The 22,172-nt window shown below is 44.9% G+C and overlaps 1 protein-coding gene across 1 annotated transcript in view; it reads left to right on the forward strand.

The window, feature by feature from the left end:
- LOC104991163 (paralemmin-2) overlaps positions 1–22,172 on the forward strand; it is a 517,429-nt gene that overhangs the window by 113,654 nt on the left and 381,603 nt on the right. The window lies entirely within an intron of this gene.

Consider the following 22,172-nt stretch of genomic DNA (forward strand, 5'->3'; position numbering starts at 1 on the left):
GTAAAATTTATAAGCAATTTATAAACAGAGACTGGAGTCTAAGATATTGATCGTAGTTGGTAGAGAAGAAAAAACAAAAACCTCAGTGATTAATTGCACTCCTCAGACCAGTTTAAATGCAATCTCTTCCATGATATATGTCTTGGTGTCCTGGATGGATGTTCCTCTGGCCTCTGAATTCCCGGAGAACTTGTTTAGGAGGAGTATCAATGTCTGTCTTTATTATAGTCAGTTTCTTAGAAGAGTATTCCCAGGAGCATTGCTCATTTCCTGTACTGATCATAGATTTTTTTCTTAAAGTAAATCTTGATGGTCCCAAGCCACAGTCTTCTTTTACTCTGAAGTCAGGTTTATTGAGATATAAATTCCATACAGTAAAAGTCACCCTTTTCAAGTATACAGTTCAGTGAATGATGACAAATACATACAGGTGTGTTGCTGCTGCTGCTGCTGCTAAGTTGCTTCAGTCATGTCCGACCCTGTGCGACCCCATAGACGGCAGCCCACCTGAGAAATCAAGATACAAAACATTTCTATTCTCACAAATTGTTTGTTCCCTTGACCCCGTTGTCATCAATTCCCTATCTCCATTCTTCTCAGCTTCTATCAATCACTGATCTGATTTTTGACCCTATAGTTTTGCCTTATCCAGAATGTCACATAACAGGAATCATTCATTCTGTAACTTTTTGTGTGTGGCTATTTTCACTCTCAGCCACAGTACTTTGCAATTAAACACAGAGAAAACAATTTCTTCATACCAAAATTCACCAAAATCATCCCAGTGGCTAGGCAATGGCCATAAGGCAGAGTGAAAAGGAAAGAGGGAGAGACAGAAACTCAAGGAAGTTTAATGTTTCTTGTAATATTCTTTACTACTTTGAACATGTTACTTTGCAAGGAGCACTTCCAGTGTGGCCATTGTTTTGTGTAATCTGCATGACAATCTCATATCTTGTTATCAGTCCCATTCTGCAGATGAGGACACTGAGGTTCAGATTCTGGAAGCAGAACCCTACCTAGTAAGTGGAGTACCGACAATGAAGTGAGCTCTGATTTGAAAGACTTTGTTTTGTGGCTTTCTCCAGGCTCCTTTCCCCACAGAGTCTAGTAGGGGAGGAGTTGACAGGAAGACCCATCCACTCCCCAGGGAAGAGTTTCTCTCTGCATTCACATAGAAACTCATTCACTAGAAACCCAAAAGCTAGCCCTGAGACCACCATATAGCATGTGCTCATTAAACATTGTTAAATGAACCAATAAAAGAGGAAGCTATCTTTCTGATCTGCCCAATGCAAATGCACTGAGTATTCCCCCCCACTAGCTCACTGGGAGTTTTCCAATGGTTACATTTTTATTTTAAGGTATCCTTTTTTTTTACTCAAAGGAAAATGCAAATTATCTCTCAATCCTATGATTTGGTGTCATCCTAGCACACGGATTGAGTGAGTGTAAGCGAGTTCCAACTATTCTCTTTTGGATTGTCCGTCACTTGAGTGAAGGTTTGGGTTCATTAAAGACCACTCCAGAAGCATGAGTCAATTAATCATTGCTTACTATGTTCTATAGCTAGATCATGAGGAGTAAAAATCACCCTTAAGTAAAATGGACTTAATATGAATACCTAGAAACGATTTTAGTAAATATTTAGTGTCTTAGATATATTTGAATACAAAATAGGCTATATGTAAAATAGTATTGAAATGAAAGGAAAATCTAATCTTAGAGTATCTTAAGCTGCTGGCAAACCCATTGGGTACATGGCAAATTTCTTCCCAAGTAAGATGACTGCTTTTCTAAAAACAATCTGAATGTTTGAAAACAGATGAAAATGTCAGGAATGTTGAAAATTCCACTTGGTAAAATGTTGTGAAATGATGTCTGAGAACAAAGATAAACAATGTAAAACATTGTATTATATCGTATAAACCTGTGTGCTTCCTGAAGGGAGTTTTACAGTATTTCAGGGAACTCTGGGAAGTTTTTGAGCCTTTGAATTTCTCATTATTCTTTTACATAATTACGTCTCTGAAATGGTTCCATTTTTGGCAATGAACTTGGTTCAGTGGAAGTGTGGTGGCACCTGGGTTGTAGGTCTGTGTCCATTTTTTTAATTTAAAATATTTATCTTTTTAATATCCTGGACCTTCCAATGAAATTTCATCTCAGAGTATTTAATAAAAGTCCATTTTAATACTAGATGTGTGGAATCATGCTAATATCCACCTTTAAATGAATTGATCAGTTATGCTGACTGGCACATTTGCCATCACAGACCCACAGAGGAAATTGCAGGAGCTGGTTATTTCTTGAAATAGCAATGTGTGCTGTGCTCAGTCACTTCAGTCATGTCCGACTCTTTGTGACCCCATCAACTATAGCCTGCCAAACTCCTCTGTCCATGGGATTCTCCCGGTAAGGATACTGGAATGGGTTGCCATGCCCTTCTCTAGGGGGTTTTCCTTACAGGGATCAAACCTGTGTCTCTTGTGTTTCCTGCACTGCAGGCGGATTCTTTACTGCTGAACCACTGGAGAAGCCCCTGAAATATCGATGTATACCTCTATATGGCAATACCACAGTAGATTCTGTGCTTTATTGTTGTAGCCCAGACTCATATAACACTCACTGCGGGCCAGGAAAAAACCTAAGTTATTATAAAGGAGCAAAAGGTATTTTTGCATGCTTTTTTTTTTTTTTTGGTCACAGCATTGAGCTGAGAGAATGGGAAATGTTTTAAAGGGAAAGAGGAAGTAAATAGCACTGAGGAAGCTGTTACCTTTTCCCTTGGAAGACATGGGCCTCCCAGCCCTTGATCTGGATGCCTTGCCTCCTTGTTTTACAGGGAGATCGAGATGGTGGGAGGAGAGAGGCAGGGACGCTGAGAGCAGAGACCAGAATAAACATGAGAACCTGGGATCAGAAGACGTTTCCGTGCTGGGAGAGAGCTGAAAGATGTAAGAAAAGACAGAGCTGACACGGAGGAGAGTGGGCAGTGAGGCCACTTTCCAGGGAATAAACAAGAAGAGAACCGTTTTGAGGACGTATCTGGGGAGAGCCAAGGAGGACTTCTTGAGAAGCGAGAGCAAAGAGCAGGGCGAGAGTTGGCAGGTGAGGACATCTTGGGGGGCGGTGTGGCAGGGAAAACAGAGGCTGATGGAAACTAGAGGATGGGGGTGCCACAGCACCTGAAATCTGGGAGGCTTGATTCCTCCTGCCTGCCCTTCAGATGCCCAGTGAATTGCCAGGTCCCAGTCATTCTTCCCACCTCCTCAAGTCTTCTCCTTCCTCTCCTCTGCCTGACATGAGACCAGGGAGCTGAAAGCACAGGCTCTGCTCCCAGACGGCCTGCGTGAGAAAACTGCTCAGCCACCTACTGGTTTATAACCCTGAGCAAAGGACCAAGCCTCCCTCTGCCTCAGTGTTTTCATCTGATAGATGGGAATGCTGCCACTGGTACTTACCTTAGGGAATGTTGGGGTGCTACATGAACCAGCAACCTCTGCAGCACTCACCAGGTGCCTGGCATAGAGTCGGTAGTAGATTTTAGTCTCTGTGTTAGTTTTCTAGGGCAAATGTAACATTACCACAGACAGAGGGAGGAGTGGGCTTAAAACAACAGAAGTGTATTCTCTCAGAGTTCTGAAGTCTGAAGTCAAGGAGTCAACAGGCTTGATTCCTTCCGGAAGTTCTGAGGGAGAATTTGTCCCATGACCCTCTCCTAGGTTCTGGTGACTATCACCAGAATCCTTGACGACCCCTGGCCGGTTGGCTGCCTGACTCCAGTCTCTGGCTCTGTCTTCATTCGGCCTTCCCCTCTGGGTCTGTGTGTCTCAAATCTCCTTCTCCTTTCTCTTATAAAGACACTAGTCTTTGGGGTTAGGATCCACTCTCAACACAGGATGCCCTCATAGCAAGATCCTTAACTACATCTGCAAAGTCTTCTTTTCCCGATAAGGTCATGTTAACAAGTACTGAGGACGAGAGCTTGGACGTATCTTTCAGGGATTATTCAGTCCAATACAGTTGTCATAGCTATTATTTTCAATTCAGGAACTTCTCGTTTCTTTTCTAGACTCTGAAAATAGTCTCCCTGTCTCTAAGCTTTACCCAAACATCTGTTCTTAATAAGTAGCCCCAGTGACCTTTCCAAAGTGACTCCCCTGTTTACCCGCTTTGGTGGCTCCCCATCACCCGCAGAGGACATGTGATGTGCCGAGCAGGGCTGTGACCTCGTCCTGCCTCATCTCAGCAGTGCCATCTCCCACCTTCTTCCATCTTACACATCCCTTTTCAAAACAGGATGGCTTCTAGCGTCCCAAACACATGGCCGTCTCTCACGCTTCCTGGCCCTTGCACAGCCTGACCCCTCCCTATGGACCGTCCTCCTTCCTACTGGGGGCCTACGCATCCTTTGATATTCTGTTCTCAAATTTTCCCCACTCTGGGAAGCCATCCTGGACCCTCCCCTGGCAGCATCCCCAGCTACGAGGAATTGGCTTCCTCCTCTTTACCCCTAGTGCCTCTTGAACTTATCCCTGTCATCAAACTTCATTCATTGTTTTGTAAAGGTATGTTTAATGTTTCCATTGCTCCTTGAGGATTGTGCCTTACTCAATTCTATACCTCAATGCCAGGCAGTAAAGTGTTGAATACTGGTTGGTTGGTTGCATGGAAGGATGGATGGGCAGGTAGATATATAAATAGATGGATGAATGGGTAAATGGTTGGATGTCTACGTAGATGAATGAATGGATGGATGGATAGGTGGATGACATTGAGGGGATGGATGGATAGATGTGGATGGATGGGTGAATGGATGGGTGAATGAATAACAACTGGGTAAAGGAAAACTCTTGAGTCAGGGATCATGCGGAACCACAGGGTGAAACCTGGGTTAAATCTGGGACTATTTGTGGTTAAAAGATCTGACCAGTTTTTAGAGGACTGACTGTGACTACTCAAGGCTCATATCTGAGTAGTATAAACTACCAACAGGTATGTGTTAAAACATTCCAGTACATAATATCCAAAGTAACTACTGAGAAAATTCATCACGGCTCCCTGGAGTATTCTGATTCTCCTCAATTTCCAAAGTCCTAAATTAAAGAAGCCCCTTAGGGAGGAGATAAATCGTGGTTCTCATATATTACACTCTAGTATGAAAAAGATTCAGCTGTTGCATAAGTTTAGACTGTGGTTCCCTAGGTCTCACCCCCAGAGATTCTGATCAAGTCAGTCTGTGACAGGCTCAATGATTTGTGGAAAAGTTAAAAGCACAGATTTCACTCTGCCTCATCCACCTCTGTAACCTTAGATGGTTTCTTAATTCTTCATCTCTGAAGTGGAGAAAATAATAGTACCTCAGTGTAGGACTGGGATGAGTTAATATAGTGATAACAAGAGTTTGACATGTTTAAGTTCTTGATAAGGTTACCTGCAATCTTTGCTGTCATCATCATTATCAGTGAAATTCTAGATCAATGGCTCTTAATACAAGCTGCATAATAAAATTTGAAAATAGATGCTACTATAGAAGGCAATGGCACCCCACTCCAGTACTCTTGCCTGGAAAATCCCATGGACGGAGGAGCCTGGTATGCTGCAGTCCATGAGGTCGCAAAGAGTCAGACACGATTTTGCGCGACTTCACTTTCACTTTTCACTTTCATGCATTGGAGAAGGAAATGGCAACCCACTCCAGTGTTCTTGCCTGAAGAATCCTAGGGACGGGGGAGCCTGGTGGGCTGCCGTCTATAGGGTCGCACAGAGTCGGAAACGACTGAAGTGACTTAGCAGCAGCAGCAGCATAGTTGGTCTGGAGTGGGGCCCCAGGGATGGGTGTTACTTTAAAGCAGCCCAGGTCTACTATGCTGTCACAGTTAAGACCCAGTCAGCCCTAGATGGTTCTTGTTCAGTAGCTAAGTCTTGTCTGATTCTGCGACCCCATGAAATGCAGCACGCCAGGCTTCCCTGTCCTTCACCATCTCCCGGAGTTTGCTCAAACTCATGTCCATTGAGTCGGTGATGCCATCCAAGCATCTCATCCTCTGTCGCTCCCTTCTCCTGCCCTCAATCTTTCCTAGCATCCAGGTCTTTTCTGATGAGTCAGCTCTTCACCACAGGTGGCCAAGGTATTGAAACTTCAGTTTCAGCACCTGTTGCTGCTGCTGCTGCTAAGTCGCTTCAATCGTGTCTGACTCTGTGTGACCCCATAGACGGCAGCCCACCAGGCACTAGTCCTTCCAATAAATATTCAGGGTTGATTTCCTTTAGGATTGACTGGTTTGATCTCCTTGCTGTCCAGGGAACTCTCAAGACTTTTCTCCCACACCACAGTTCAAAAGCATCAATTCTTCAGCATTCAGCCTTCTTTATGGTCCAGCTCTCACATCTGTGAGACATAACTACTGGAAAAACCATAGTTTTGACTATATGGACCTTTGTGTTGGCTCTAGATTGGAGCTTCTCAAATTTGAATCTGCCCAAAGATCACCAGGGAATCTTATAAACATGCAGATTTTGATTCAGTACATTTCAGGCCAGTGAGAAGCTGCATGTCAACACTGACACGGTTGTTGCTGTCCACAGACCACACAAGGAGTAGTGAGACTTTGGAGTAAACCCCTGAGCCCACGCAGATGAGACCTGCAGCTTGGTTGGGGGTTTGATGTCAACACCAGGACTGATTGTGACAGAGGCCATGTGGTCGCTGGTTACACCCAGGTCCATCACATCCCATTGCCCGGAAGCTCCCGCATCCCTCACAAACTCAGCCAGACCCTGGGAGGAGAGGCAGGCAGGCTTTCTCTGACTTCCTTGGTAAGATATGTCAAATGAACATTCATTACAGTCCCAGGAGTCCTTTCAGAGGCATTTAAGGGAATACTGCACATTTAGCACTTAGCTCTTCAGATTTCAGAGTTCTGGGTCATCATCTTGCCCACGAAAGGGCCATTTGTTTGTGTCTCAACTGCTGAGTCAATTACACTGCCGAGCGGGAATCATCGTTCTGTTGCCTCTGTTTTTGGCACAAACGACTTGAGGGTTTTCCAGCCATCGGTAAGTGCCGAAGTCCCTGGCTCTTGATACAGCCCAGGTGTAGTGGCTTGGAGACCTACAGTCAGACCAGGCTGGGGAGGGGGTGGGAGTTTAAAGTCTGAGCCGGCTAACAGGTGTAGGAGTTAGTTCTTAACTCTCCAAGATGGCGTCTGCATCTTTTTGAAAGCTCACCGAGATTTTCTCCAAGTACCCACTGCAAGGTTTCAGTTGTAAGCAGAGCCTCCCGCTGCCTGGGTGAACGAGGCGGCTTCACAGCACCGTGACGCCACGCGGATGAAGGCAGAGCTGAGAGCATCTTCACTCACCGTGCATGTAGTTCCTGTTACATTGTCCTTAAGCTGAGTGTTGATGAGGCAAAATTGTGAGTCACTGAAATATCTGTTGTGTAGTTGTTCAGTCCGACTCTTTGTGACCCCATGGACTGTAACCCACCAGGCTCTTCTGTCCATGGGATTTCCCAGGCAAGAATACTGCAGTGGGTTGCTATTTCCTTCTCCAGGGGATCTTCCCAACCCGGGAATCAAACCCACATCTACTGCAATGGCAGGCAGATGCTTTACCTCTGAGCCACCCAGGGATCCCAAATATCCTTTAACAAAGACTTATTTTTTACATGACAAACCTATCCTTTAGATTTTCATTTCATATTTTATGATTCTGAAGAAGTGGAATCAACATTAATTACAATTTTAGAAGGCATGCATTATTTATCATCTTCATCACCAGAGTAATAAAAGCCAACACAGGCCTCCCCATGCACCCCGTAAGGTACATAATATTAACCTGAGTTTACCCAGGATGAAATTGAGGAAACGTAAGTACCTCTCCCAGGGTCCTCTGTTTAGTAAATATAGAGCTGATTTTGAACCCAAAACATCCTGGCACCAGTACTCTTAACAGGAATGCTGCCACTCGGTGCTGATGAGAGCACTTAGTACCTGCCAGGCTCAGGGCTTGACAGATTGTGTCCTTTGTCCTCAGAACACCCTTACAGGTTAGTCACTATTAATTTCCTTTCCTGGTCAAAGGAGCCTGATCTTAGAGAAATTGTGCAGTTTCCCCCAGTTTGTACTCTATTTTGTAAACTGGGGGTTGAATCCACGGGGTCTGTTGACCTCTCCTGTGCTGACATTGGATCCCTGTGCTCTGCCACCCCTCTCCTCCAGCCCTGGAGTGAAGGCTTCCTGGATCTGTCTAGGCACTAGTTCCATCACTGCCCACCTATGTTCACTCCACCAAAGCCCCCTTTTCCATGTAAGGTAACAGTCACAGGCTGCAGGGACCAAGGCATGGACATCTTTGAGGTTATTATTCTGTCTACCACTATCCCGCCATTCCATTGTTTTGTCGCAGGAATCCTGCATTGTCCTCCATCCGATCTCCTACTCACATCTTCTCTCCCTTGTCACTGGCAGTCAGAGTGATTTTTTAAAGGTGTAAATACATCCCTTCACAGCTTGTCTAAACCCTCCCAAGGCCATGACCTGGTTGGATCACTCTCTGGCCTCCTCTGTCACACCTCAACTCCTCGCCCTCCTGCCCCTGTCACACTGGTCTCCTCCGTGGTCCTCCCGTGGATCTGAGCACACTCATGGAACAGAGCCTTCCCGTGTGCTGTTCCCTCAGCTCTGAATGCTCTTCCCTCAGTATTCGCGTGGCTCTGTCACTCACTCCATTCAGGTCTCTAATGGAGTGTCACTCCTTCATCTGCATACCACTCTCTCCCCTCAGTGCTTCTCTTTGGAATATTTCTGAAGTTCAGTTCAGTCACTCAGTTGTGTCTGACTCTTTGCGACCCCATGAACCGCAGCACACCAGGCCTCCCTGTCCATCACCAATTCCTGGAGTTTACCCAAACTCATGTCCATTGAGTCGGTGATGCCATCCAACCATCTTATCCTCTGTTGTCCCCTTCTTCTCCTGCCCTCAATCTTTCCCAGCATCAGGGTCTTTTCAAATGAGTCAGCTCTTCACATGAGGTGGCCAAAGAATTGGAGCTTCAGCTTCAACATCAGTCCCTCCAATGAACACCCAGGACTGGTCTCCCTTAGAATGGACTTAGATTGTAGATTTTTCTACTTTTAATGTCTCTCTCCCTTCCCTGGAATGGAAATACAGAAAGGCAGCTTCTTTGTCCCATTCTCTGCTGAATCCTAGCACTCGGGATGATGCTTGGGTATACAGTACGTGCCCAATACGTGTGCCCCTTCTATAAAGAAAGGAAGGAGAAAGATGGAAGAAGTTGACTTAGCACTCTCCCCCTTTTGTGGTTGTTATCTGAGGTCTTAACCCTCAGAGAAGATAATATTCTAAGTACCTCAAAAGGAATCATTTCACCTCTTTTAAATGCATATTATTCATGCAGATAAATTCTCCCAACATTTAAATAGTCCCACACAGATACACTCTTCCAGCAGCATGAGCTGATTACCTGATATTATTACATCTGCTACCTGGAGCGGTGTGACCAGAAGCTCTCTGTGTCTCAGTGTGCGCGTCTGAAAGATGGGTGTAATAGAAGTGCTGCCTTCAGAGGGCTGTGGTGAGGACTGTGTGTTTGGTTGCTCAGTCGTATCTGACTCTTTGCGACCCCATGGACTGTAGCTCACCAGGATCTTCTAGTGGATAGCCATTTCCTTTTCCAGGGGATCTTCCCAACCCAGGAATTGAACCCATATCTCTTGGGTCTCCTGCATTGGCAGGCGGAACCTTTACTGTTTGAGTCATTGTGAGGATTACACTTGTTAATGTTTCCAAAGCACTTACTAATAGAAGGGATTCAGGGACAAAGTATCACATCAGTGTTTATTAAAGATAAAAAACCAAAAAGAAACAAACAAAAAAAAACCCCAAAACATTTTACATTCAAATTCAAACTGTTCTCTCCAATACTCCTTAGACCTTCATTTAATTTAGAAATGAACTTGGAAACTTTCAGCTTTTTGCTTAACTCAGTTTGTTCCTGCTTTATTATAACTTGGGAAAATACTAGTTTGTACCTCTTAATAGGGTAATGGTAAAACAGCAAAAGAGTATCTTTGCCCATTTTTTTTCCATCAGTGGTCATATTCTTACCACATAAATGTTTCCTCTATGGACAAGGGCTGTTACAATGTTTTTTAAATAATAGGATTATCAAATTTAGGGCTTCACTTGCTCAGAGGGCAAGTGTGAAATCTCCAGGCTGCCTCCAAGCCTGTTGAAGTTCCTCCTGAAAGAAAATATCATTTGCCTGGCTTTCCAAGGGGCTGGGGTTTGAAACCTGACACCCATTTGTCTCTTGCCTCATTAGGTCACCACCCTGGAAAGGCTGCTTCCCCCTCATTAAGGAAAAGCTGGCTCCATTTATTTTGGCTCCAACCGACCTAACAGTGTCTTTAATTCAGCAATGGTCTGTTTTCCTTGGAGGCTGGAGAGGTTTTGGACCAAGCTTGAATTCTTGTGGGAAGTTCCAAAATGGAAGTCAGATGACTTCAGCCAGCAGTGGTGGAAGCAGGAAAGTGGGGCAGGCCTTTGGAAAATGGATTTTGAATACTGGAGGTTATTCGTAAGATGCCCGACAAGATATAGCCTAACCCTTTGAAGGTGATGTGGACAAACCATTTTATTAGTCTGTTCAAACTGATACCTGTTTTCTTTTTTTAATTGTTTCCACCTAGACTAGAAAGCAGTTTCAACATGATTGTCGGAGGCAAGAAGGGATTGATAAGATGCTTACCGTACACAGATGCAAGACAAGCCCCTTCCGGGGGAAACCTGTGAAGGTCACTCTTGCTGTTCAGTTGCTCAGTCGTGTCGGACTCTTTGCGACCCCATGGACTGCAGCACGCCAGGCCTCCCTGTCCTTCACCATCTCCCTGAGTTTGTTCAAACTCATGTCCATTGAGTTGATGATGCCATCCAACCATCTCATCCTCTGTCGCCCTCTTCTCCTACCTTCAATCTTTCCCAGCATCAGGGTCTTTTCCAATGAGTTGGCTCTTCACATCATGTGACCACTCTAGAAGGACTAAGGGCTGGATACATATTGGTCAGAGGAAGCCTTGGGGTGGGAGAAACATTGTGGAGGTAGCTCGTGCCCAGGTGGGGCCTCATTGGTGCCTGTGCCTTTTCTCTGCAGAAACTGTGGAAGGGAATTAAAACAGGCCAATGGCACCCCACTCCAGTACTTTTGCCTGGAAAATCCCATGGACGGAGGAGCCTGGTAGGCTGCGGTCCATGGGGTTGCTAAGAGTCAGACACGACTGAGCGACTTCACTTTCACTTTTCACTTTCATGCATTGGAGAAGGAAATGGCAACCCACTCCAGTGTTCTTGCCTGGAGAATCCCAGGGACGGTGGAGCCTGATGGGCTGCCATCTATGGGGCACAGAGTCGGACGCGACTGAAGCAACTTAGCAGCAGCAGCAGCAGCTCTCAGTGTGGAGAATGGGCAGTTGCACAGCCATTGGTGAGGGTAGGGGAGGGGAGAGGTGGTGGTGACAGGGCTGAGCAGGAGGGACCCAGACTTCCAGTCTCTTGCATTAATAACCAGGTTGAACTTCCTGCCTCATAAAGCCACTCTCTCTCATCTCTTTCTTGCCTCCTTCCAATATTCTAGGTTCCAGAGACTCTTTTTGGTTTTGTTTTTTAACCCGAGGTCCATGGATCTTCTAAGAGGGTCCATGGAAGAATACAAGGGGTTCCTGAAAGCTCAGAGATTATATACAAAATGTTGTAGGTGTGTTCATTGCCTTTAACCATCGTTCTTACCAGATCCTCAAAAGGACTCTGACCTGCCCTCCTGAGAAGCTTAGACTCACTGCTCTAACGGCAGCATGACCACCCCTAGGACACACTGCACCTTTGTCTCCTTCAGTCCCTCGCGATAGGTGCAGAACTTGGCAAAGCCAGAACGTTCCAAAAAGCTTTGGACAGCATCAGAAGGCCTTGGACAGCCAACTCTAGAGGCAAGAAGCATGAGTCCGGAGCTTTCATGAGTCAGTGCTGGTCTAGTCTGAGGGCCGAATCGGCCATACCTGGGGTCTTAGCTTCAGCTGCTGTGAAAAATTATACAGATTTGTGGCTTAAACAACAAATGTTATTTCTTCCAGTTCTGGAGGCTGAAAAGTCCAAGATCAGGGTACTGAGATATTGGGTTCCTAGTGAGGGCCCTCTTGATGGCCATCTGCTTGCTGTGTCCTCATATGGTGGGACAAGAGAGAAAAGCAAGCTCTCTACTGTCTCTTCTTTAATCCCATCATGAGGGCTACATTCTCATGACCTAATTATCTCCCAAAGGCTGCATCTCTATCACATTGGAGACTTGGGTTTCAACATTTGAATTTGGGAGCTAGGGCATGAACATAGCACCTGGTGATGGGCTGAACAAGTGACTCGGAATCCTTGCTTGGATACAAGCATATCTAGGTAAAAACACATCCAGAGTGACACAGATGGATGAATAAATAAGATTAGGTTCACGATTTTGAAACAGTATTCATGACCCCCTTCAATATGTCAGGAGGTACATTACATGATGAATACATAACATCACATGGGCTTTCCAGGTGGCTCAGCGGTAAGATATCCACTTTCAATGCAGGAGCTGCAGGAGCTGCAGTTTCGATCCCTGGGTCAGGAAGATCCCCAGGAGGAGGGCATGGCTACCCACTCCAGTATTCTTGCCTGGAGAATCACATAGACAGAGGAGCCTGGCGGGCTACAGTCCACGGGGTTGCAAAGGGTCAGACACGACTGAAGCAACTTAGCACGCATGCACATGGCATCACTGGAGTATAATCACCTGATTTTATGATAATCTTGTAAGATGGATACTAATATCTTTCCCATTTTACAGACAGAGTAAGAGTAACTTAAGCTCAGAGAAGTCAAGTACATTTCTCAAGGTCATTAAGTGGTAGAATTGAGATGTAAGGTCCAGTTGGTCCAATCCATGCTTCCTGCCAACCTAGTAGCTTTGTTACATGCAAACAATCATTGTAGTAGCTTGTAGGATGCTGATGAATCTGAGATCTCCTTCAGGACTCTGACTTCATCATTTTTAGAGTTAACCGAGAGAGGGACAAGTCAAGTAAATAATTTGTTAGTCACACACTATGTTAGGAATTGGGAGGGATAACCACTTTTCCTTCCCAAAGGGACCACCATGCATACCCTGAGGGGGTGGGATTTCTGGACCGCTGTGGAGTTAACAAGAGGGGACTTGGGAAGTTAGAAAAGGGAGGGGGAGTCTGCATTCCAGGCATAGCTCATGGTATGAGAAAGCACCAAATTTGGAATGGGACAAACAGATGAAGAAGGTGTCAAGTTCTCTGGGGAGGAGTAGGGTAAAGCTCTGACAAAGATGTACAGTGACTTCTGAGACTGAAACAAAGGAGAACCATCCCGAACCCTAGGAGCCTCCCCTCCCCCATCCCAGCAAAGAGGAGTTCCATGCCAAAAGGGGACCGAGCTCTGGAAACAGACTGCCTGTCTACAGAGGGAGATCTTCCATTCTAGCAGAGAGCTCTCCAGCCACGGGAAACGCCATCTCAATCTCCATGGCTTGTCCACTGGCAACAGATGGCATCACTAGGGCTTGACTTAGGGAAGAGTGAAAGTGAGGAGCTAGAGGAGGAAAGAGAGGAACTGAGTGGAAATCATAAAGGACTGACAGGAGACATCTGGGTCCTAGCACAGGCACCAACAGTCTGACACCCAAATGCGGGTGCACAGCACGGAATCCAGTTCAGATCCTAGAAGGCAGCAATCTCTCCGTCCTCCACGCCCAGCCCAAGAAGGCTGTCCCTGGAGACGAAACGATGGGAGTGACATCAGCAGAGAAGGCAGGCTCAGCTGTGCCTTCGATGTGGCTCTGCCAACTGCTTTTCCCCAGGGGACAGACACCGCTGTCACTGGGGAGAAGCCTGGAAAGTGGCTGAGTGTCCATTTCCCAAAGGACTGAGCCAGATCTAAAGGTTCAGGGCAGCTCAGGGAACTGCTTTCTCTAACGCAGGATCTGCAGTCTTGTTCATGCTCACTCCCTCCTCAGCGGAACGTAACACACGTTCCTTTGTCAAGTCAGCACAGGCTCCATCCTCGGAGCCTCCCTGAGGGGCTCTCCCCACCCCCAGAGCTCCTGGCTCCCAGTCAGGCAGACGCCTCTGCGCCAACTCTTTTTCCAGCCCCACCTCCCCAAGTATGCCATTCCCTCTCATGGGATAAATTTAGCTCTGAATGAATGAGAGAGGGGGGCACAGTCATGTAAACATGGACCAGGTAGCTTTCCAATCTAAGTTTGACATACAGATGGCAGAAAAGATTCAAGTATTTATGGTTCCTTCTTTCTGCTGCTTCCACCACATGCTCAGACCCTGCGTCGTATTCTCTGCATTCCACAAAACTAATTAAATATGTAGATCAGGATGTGAACTATTTGACTGGATAAAGCAGAAATCACTTGAGTGATTGAGGAACATTAAAGGAGTCAAAGAGAGCCTTGGGTTGCATCGGACATTTTCATTTACTGATCTGATGGTCGTAGAAACTCATCAGACACCTGGAAGCTTCCTTTGTCTTATCTATTAGCCGAGTCTCCTCTCCTGGTGGGCCGAGCCGGTGGCTGCTAGAGAATGTTGCAGTCTTAAAGACATCACCTCACCCCCGCAACCCCTGCCGCCACCCCACTGACCAGTCCTTACCTCTCTGAGTTCCTGACTTCCAAGGCATCTCTTTGACTGTTGCCCTTGCCCCTCTGAGAGCATTTCTAGTTCTTAAAGCATGTTGTCATTCATGAGTTCCTTTCATCCCTATAAGAACCTTGTGTGGTAGTTAGCTATCTCTTCCCCAGTGTACAAATAGAAAACTTCAGCTCAGAGCAGTTAAGTGACTTTTCTGAGGTCACACAGAAAGTGGCGGAGTTAGGATTAGGACCTAGTGTTGAGATTTTGCCTGGTGCTCTTCCCATTCTACCTTGAGCTGTTTTGAGGAAAGGCTGTCTGTCCACGATGCCCCAGCTGGAAGGGTTACATTGGGTAAGGAGCAATTTTTTGTTGTTGTTGAAGTATAGTTGATTTATAATGCTGTGTTAATTTCTGGAGAGATTCAGTAATATGTATGCATGTGTATATGCATGTATATAAATATAATTTTTCAGATTATTTTACATTATAGGTTATTGAGTGATATTGAATATCTTATAGTTTCCTGTATAAGGTCCTATACAGTAGGACCTTGTTGTTAATCTACTTTATATATAGTAATTCGTATCTGCTAATCCCAAACTCCTAGTGTATCCCCCTCTTTTCCCCTTTGGTAATTATAAATTTTTTCTATGTGAGTCTGTTTCTGTTTTGTAAGTAAGTTCATTTGTGTCACTTGTTTGAGATTCCACATATAAGTGACATGGTGTGATATTGATCTTCGTCTGGCTTACTTCACTTAGTATGATAATCTCTAGATCCAACTATGTTGCTACAAATGACATTATTTCATTCTTTTTTATGGCTAAGTTATAGTCTATTGTGGGCTTCCCAGGTAGCTCAGGGGTAAAGAATCTGCCTTCCAATGCAGGAGATGTGGGTTCAATCTCTGGACTGGGAAGATCCCCTGGAGAAGGAAATGGCAACCCACTCCAGTAATCTTGCCTGGGAAATCCCATGGACAGAGGAACCTGGCAGGCTACAGTCCATGGGGTCGCAAAAGAGTCAGACATGACTTAGCAACTAAACAACAACAATATTCTGCTGTGTGTATCTGTGTATCTGTGTAGCTGTGTGTGTATCTGTGTGTGTGTATATATGTATGTGCCACATCTTTATCCATTCATCTGGCAATGTATATTTTAGGTTGTTTCCATATCTTGGCTATTGTGAATAATGTTGCTATGAACATCGAGGAAGGTGTGTATCTTTTCAAATTAGAGTTTTCTCCAGATATATGCCCAGGAGTGGGATTGATCTGGATCTGCCTGGATCATATAGTAACTCTAATTTTAGTTTTTTTAAGGAACCTCCATACTGTTTTCCATAGTGGCTACGCAAATTGACATTCCCACTTACAGTGTAGGAGGGTTCCCTCTTCTCCATGACCTCAGGAAGGAGCAATTTTTGAGACTTTCTGGCTATTACCTCTCGGTGAGAACAGCTCTAAGGGGGCCAAACCCAAGTTGGACCCATGTTGCCAGTGTATGGAGGGTGGGCAATGGCAACGGGGGGCAGCGTGCAGAATTGAATCGCTGGACTTCCAAAGGGCATCAGAGGGGCTCAGCATACATAAGTGGTAGGAGCTGAAGCTCGGTTTTCCCAATTTCATTATTCATTCCCCAAACAGGAGGGCACACAGGATTTACCTGATAGGTCGCTGTCCCTGCACAGACAACCCCCTAGAAAATCTCTGTCTTGTCAGCAGTGCTGACTTGCAGAATGAGTACGATGTGATCACATCACAGTTAACAATGAAAGCGTCGATGGACACACTGCAAAACAGGATTCGAAGCTGACGGGGCACTTCATGGTCATTGTTCTAAGGCAAACTAGACTGGCCCCTAAGCTCTCTGAGAAGCCCGTGACCTGATTGTGTCCACTGGCATCAGACAGCCAGATGGGACTTCCCAAAGAGTTTTCCACTTTGTAGCTAATTCACTCCCAAACCTTGAGTCATTTACACCAAGGAGCACCTTTCATATGTGGGCATGTAGCTTTCTTCCTAAACACTCCACTTCCTAAACACTTAAGCTTTTCTTTCCATCTTTTCCTTGGACTTAATTTGTGTCCTCTTAAGTATTCCCTTGTCATTCCTTCTTATTTATAAGTATTAAATTGACTCACTCCAAAACATAAGGCTGTAGGTGTCTATGAATCATTAAAGGGAGAGCCTGGTAATGAAATTTCTAGGTAATAAATGACACGGAGCAGAATCCTTCCTCTTGAAAGATGAAAGAGAAGTACCTATTCATGTGGGGGACTTAAAGACTATTGATAGTTCACCCCTTTTCTTAAAAGAAAAGCCTACATCATAAAAACAAAAACAAACCAAGCTAACATAAATACAGTCAAGTCACTTACTTGATTTGGCCTGTGACGGTGTTAACGAAGTGGCAGTTGGAATAATTAGGACCTGCCATCACTGGAGCACCAACTGCGGTCAGTCTCGTGAATTTTCAATCTATCTTGATTCCCTGCAATATCCCTATGAGGTTAGAGTTGTTTTCCTCCATTACAGATGAGGATATTGAGCTAAGGGAATTCAATCTGTGCCACTGGTCAGTCCCAGTACCGGGATTCTAACTTGTCTTTACAGCTCATGCCTTTTCTCTGTGTCATACCTACCTCCTAATCCCACTTTTCAAAATGTTTATCAACATCCGAATGTCCCAGCAAGGTGAAGGTGGGATGACCCCTAACCATCCAGATCTTGTTCCTCTATTCTCTCCTTATTGCCCTTGGTTTCTTCTAGAAATTCACAGTGTTGATCAGCTGACATTGCCAAGGCTCGTGCTGCTGTTCATGGGGTCGCAAAGAGCTGGACATGACTTAGTGACTGAACAATAACAAGTCCCAAGGCTAGCCCAGAGAAAAGGAAGCCATCAAATGGAAGTTCTACTGTTCATTTCTAGATGGTTTTCCAGTTTCTCATTGTGATTCTTCTATGTAGAGAGCTTCGACAGTCTATGCTTTAAGGGACATCCCGCCTAGTTTATTTCCCACACTGGAGCTCTGTTTTCTAACTTCTTTATCTTTCTTGCACCATGGGGACTCTCTCTACGGACCTGTCATTTGAATCCCATTGAGAAAAACATCACATACTTGAAATCCCATCAACTTCCCCAAATTGTTCACAACCACAGGAGCCAAAAGGGCTCTCAGCACCATTCCCGTCCTTTTGATTCTGTGCAGCCATATGTTTTGAATGACCATGGATTCTCACAGATCTTAGGCAAAAGAGAGCTGATACAAATACAAGCATTTTGGACCACCTGGCATTCCTTTGAAAATTACTTTTGTCAAAGGAAAGCTTCAGGTTACTCCGAAATTTCACACTCTTAGCTTCTGTTCAGCAAAACTTTAACTCACTCAGTGGGTCTTGGCGAGTCATTTCCCTCTCAGTTTTCAGAACTCCTGTTTTCCCCACAGAGAATAGGTTTGATCATCTGTGGTTCCCAAAGGACTCATGCCCTAAAAAGATTCTGCAATTTTTATTACCAAAGCATCTATTTTGCAAATCGAGCATTCTGTATTCTCTCCATACAATGCTTTGCAATACAGCATCTATCAGAAAAACCATCAAACAATACGGGTAGTGCTTATGCAATGTGGTTTAATGTCCCAGCAAGAACTAGTGATTTGTTACACACATTATGCACCCATTGTAATAGATCTTTTGAGATTTCAAATGTGTGGAGGGCAAAAAGTCATCCATATTAGCACTAGACTAGGAATTCTTTGTAATACCAAGCCATTGCCTCATGTCTAGTATAGAATAACTACACAATAAAAGTTTATGAAAGAAGTGGTACAACTTGGGTTATAAATGTCTGTGTTTGTAATGGTTTTGATGATTTTAAAATGCTAAAATTCAGAGATTTGAGGGGAGAAGTGCTGGAAGAGGAGAAAATGTTTTCCCTCTACTCTTCACATGTCTTCCTGTTTCACTTAGGGTTCTTAGTCACAAGCAACAGAAACTGATTTGAGTTGCTAGGAGCAGAGAAGGCATAAATTGAAAGTGCATTTTTTTTTTTTTGAAAGTGCATTTATCACGTAGTTTGAAGAATAGCTGGGAAGATGAGAAGAGGCTTGAGCAATGGGCAGGACCAAAGATGAGCAGAAGCCTGAGAGAATTCTCTAATGCTGTGTCTTCAAGGCCCTTGGCCAGTGCACATACCTCACAACCTCGATTGCGTGCCATGTCATAACTTCCAGGGACCTGGGAAGCAAGAGCCTGGCATTTCCCAGCTTCTGTGTTGGGAACTGTCTCTGACTCTCTCTATGGCTTGTGGTATGGGAATTCCCCTAAAGATGGAAAGGGCTTCACAAATTGGGCAGCCAAAAAATATGGAAGAGTCTGCTCCATTTCCACCTGGACATGTCCCCAGGGTTGAGCATTCTGAATTTCTTCTCCCCTTTGACCTTTTGCCATAGCTGCTTTGACAGTCCTCAACACTTGGTGAACATGACCACTGCATATCTTTGGTCCCAGGCAGTTGAAAGCCACCGAGGAAGTAAGCACAACTGGTCAAAGAGTTTTCTATCTATTCCTAGTAAACCCAATTAGTTCAATGGTTCATCCCTAACCCCTACCTCACCCCATAGATATTTAATTCTATACATGTATCCAGAGAAATGTGACCCAGGAGACTCTAATGCATATTTCTGATTAAGAATCATGTCTTAATATTCCCCATATCCCACAGTTTCTTTACCAACCATTTCTATTTCTTTGAAGTCCCACCTATCTCAACCAAAGACACTTCCATCAGCTGAGAAAACTAGGCTTCTGATATATGCTCACTCAACTTCTCTCTCCTTCAACTAAAATGTCTTCACCCTTACTCATTCCATCTTTTGTCCTCTTTCATTTTCCCTTCTTTCCAAGGCTAACCTGGCCACCAGAGCGTGTTTGGATGCCCTCTGATCTAATCTGAGACCTAACTCTTATCTTCCCTTTTGACTATGTCTTTGGTCTCACTTCCCTGATACCTAATTCCCTTTGATTCTGAAACATTCAAGTCTCACCTCATATAACAACCCTCTAACTTGCCTTTGCTTCCCATAGACTGCTTCCAGTTCTCCCCAACGCCCTTATCTTCCATATCCAAAGATCTTAAAAGAGTGTTTTGTACTCCAGGATGCTCCTTTCCCACCTCTCATTCATTCTTAACTCTCTGTCACTGCTTATAAGCTCGCCCTGTACACACACACAGCTCTTCCCATGCCACCCATGGTTTCCTGGCTGCCCAAGGCTCTTCTTGGTCTGCATCATTTTTTTTAAACCTCCCCAAACCATCTGACCCCGTTGAAAAACCTTTTTTTCCCATTGTGATTTTTCGTAGAAATATCCATCTTGATTTTTCCTTTTCATCCTCAGATGACACTTCCTCAGCCTCCTTTGCTGGACTTTCTCTTCTTGTTGTTTGTTCTGTTTTCTTACTCTGGCCATTCACATTTCTTGAGCTAGAACCGCAATGTAGATGACAGCCAGATGCATGTTCCCTGATTCTTCTATCTTGAGATGCAAAGCTTTCAAACTGGTCACTTCCCAAAGGTGTCTAAGCCCTTTGGGGGCTTGGCATCTCACCTTCCATCATGCCTTTTAAAAATTTATCATAGTAAAATATACGTAACATAAAACTGATCATTTAAGAGTATGGTTCAGTGACATTAGGTCCATTCACGTCATTGTGTTCTTCTAATTCCTTTTTAATATCTGTATCACTGGAGGGGAAAGGACCACTTATTCACCACTGAGGCTTGCCTCCCCTTCATATGACTGGCTGAGCCTGGTGCCTGGTGGTTATGAATGTGGGCTCTGGAGGTCTGAGCTGAGCTGAAATCCCAGCTCTGTGACTTTGACTGAGTCCTTCAACCTCTCTGGTCTCACTTTGCTCATCTTGTTATTCTCTGCTCTAGCTGGGTACACTGTCATTCTGCTGAAGTACTGACAGCTTTGTTTTTCTGTGAGCAAACACCCTCAAAAGACTTGTCCTCTGGAGATGGCGCTGGATGTAAAGAGAAAATGCAGCGTTTGAAGAAAGTGATGGGTCTTAGCCAGAAAGAAGTTCTGGATATACTGGAGAGGGATGTCAAATCTGGTGTTGGCTTGGATTTATGACCCAAACAGCTCCACCGATGCCTGTTATAAAAAGAAAGGGAAAACAATCAATCAGTTAAACTGCTTCAGTCTTTGGGAAGAGTAGTAATTGCTCTTCAAGTGACAGGTGAAACCTCCCTGAACGTTGAAAAGGTGATTTAGTAGAAATTGTAAGAATTTTCCCAGAAAAGAGGTAATTTAAAGAAATTTGATGTGCATACCTTTAAAAATGCCTTAAGTCTTACATTTATCAGATCAAGCACTTGAAGAGGTCACATTGGTTTCTCCCCCACCCTACCTCCTTATGTTTATTTCATTTTATGAAGGAAAGTTTGCTTATGAATGTTGGAAATTCTAGCAGCCTCCTCCTGGATGGTAGGAGGTATTTTGTTTGTTTTTGCCTTTTATTTCCTTTTAGACTGGATCTTCTCCATCTCTTATATCCAGCCCAGGGCGTGACATAAAGGATGCACTTTGGTACTGTCTCCTGTTTTAGTAAACTGAAAATGAAAGTTGCTCAGCTATGTCCGACTCTTTGGGACCCGGTGGACTATACTGTCCATGGAATTCTCCAGGCCAGAATACTGGAGTGGGTAGCCATTCCCTTTTCCAGGGGATCTTCCCAATCCAGGGGTCGAACCCAGGTCTCCCATTTTAGTAAAGAAGAGGTAAAATATTTTAATGACCAGATCCTACTTTTCCTTTAAGAGACTGAGTATATAAGTAACAATTCTCAGTGTTTCAGCCCAGAACATTGCAGGATAATGTTAAGAACAGATTGCCCTTTACAAAGGACCTTTATATACTTTATCTCATTCAGCACTTCCCTTTTCAGATGAGGAAACTGAGGTTCAGAGTGGTTAAATGACTTGCCCAAGGCTTTACAGCTATTAAGTGGTCAAACCTGGCCAAAGAAGCACCTATAACTACAAAATCTGCACCTTACAAACTCGTGGTTGTCTTTCTAACCCACATTTGACCCCACAGAGGGATGGCCTATGTTCAGCTGTACGCTGTCCTTGGCCAACTTGACCGCCGAGGATCCTGCCATCTGAGGCATGTGGGCAAGGTAGCCCTTCCCAGTGGGAAATGTCCCCATGTCGAGTTCAGGCTTTTGGCACGAGCCAGAAGGCAGGACGTGCTGGGGCCGGGCTTTCTACCTGAGGCCCTTGGGCTGGGGTCTGCAGGTCCCCAGTGAGCACGTGTCCACCTGGGCGCACCAACCCAGCGTCCTAGCGGTTCCCGTGCGCCCCGGGTGCCCACCCGCACGCGCGGTGCCTGGCCGCTCCTGGGGGAGCCCCCACTCCCTGCGGCTTCAGCCC

Source organism: Bison bison, unplaced genomic scaffold (genome assembly GCF_000754665.1).
Source record: "Bison bison bison isolate TAMUID 2011002044 unplaced genomic scaffold, Bison_UMD1.0 scf7180017864183, whole genome shotgun sequence".
Classification (NCBI taxonomy): Eukaryota; Metazoa; Chordata; class Mammalia; order Artiodactyla; family Bovidae; genus Bison; species Bison bison.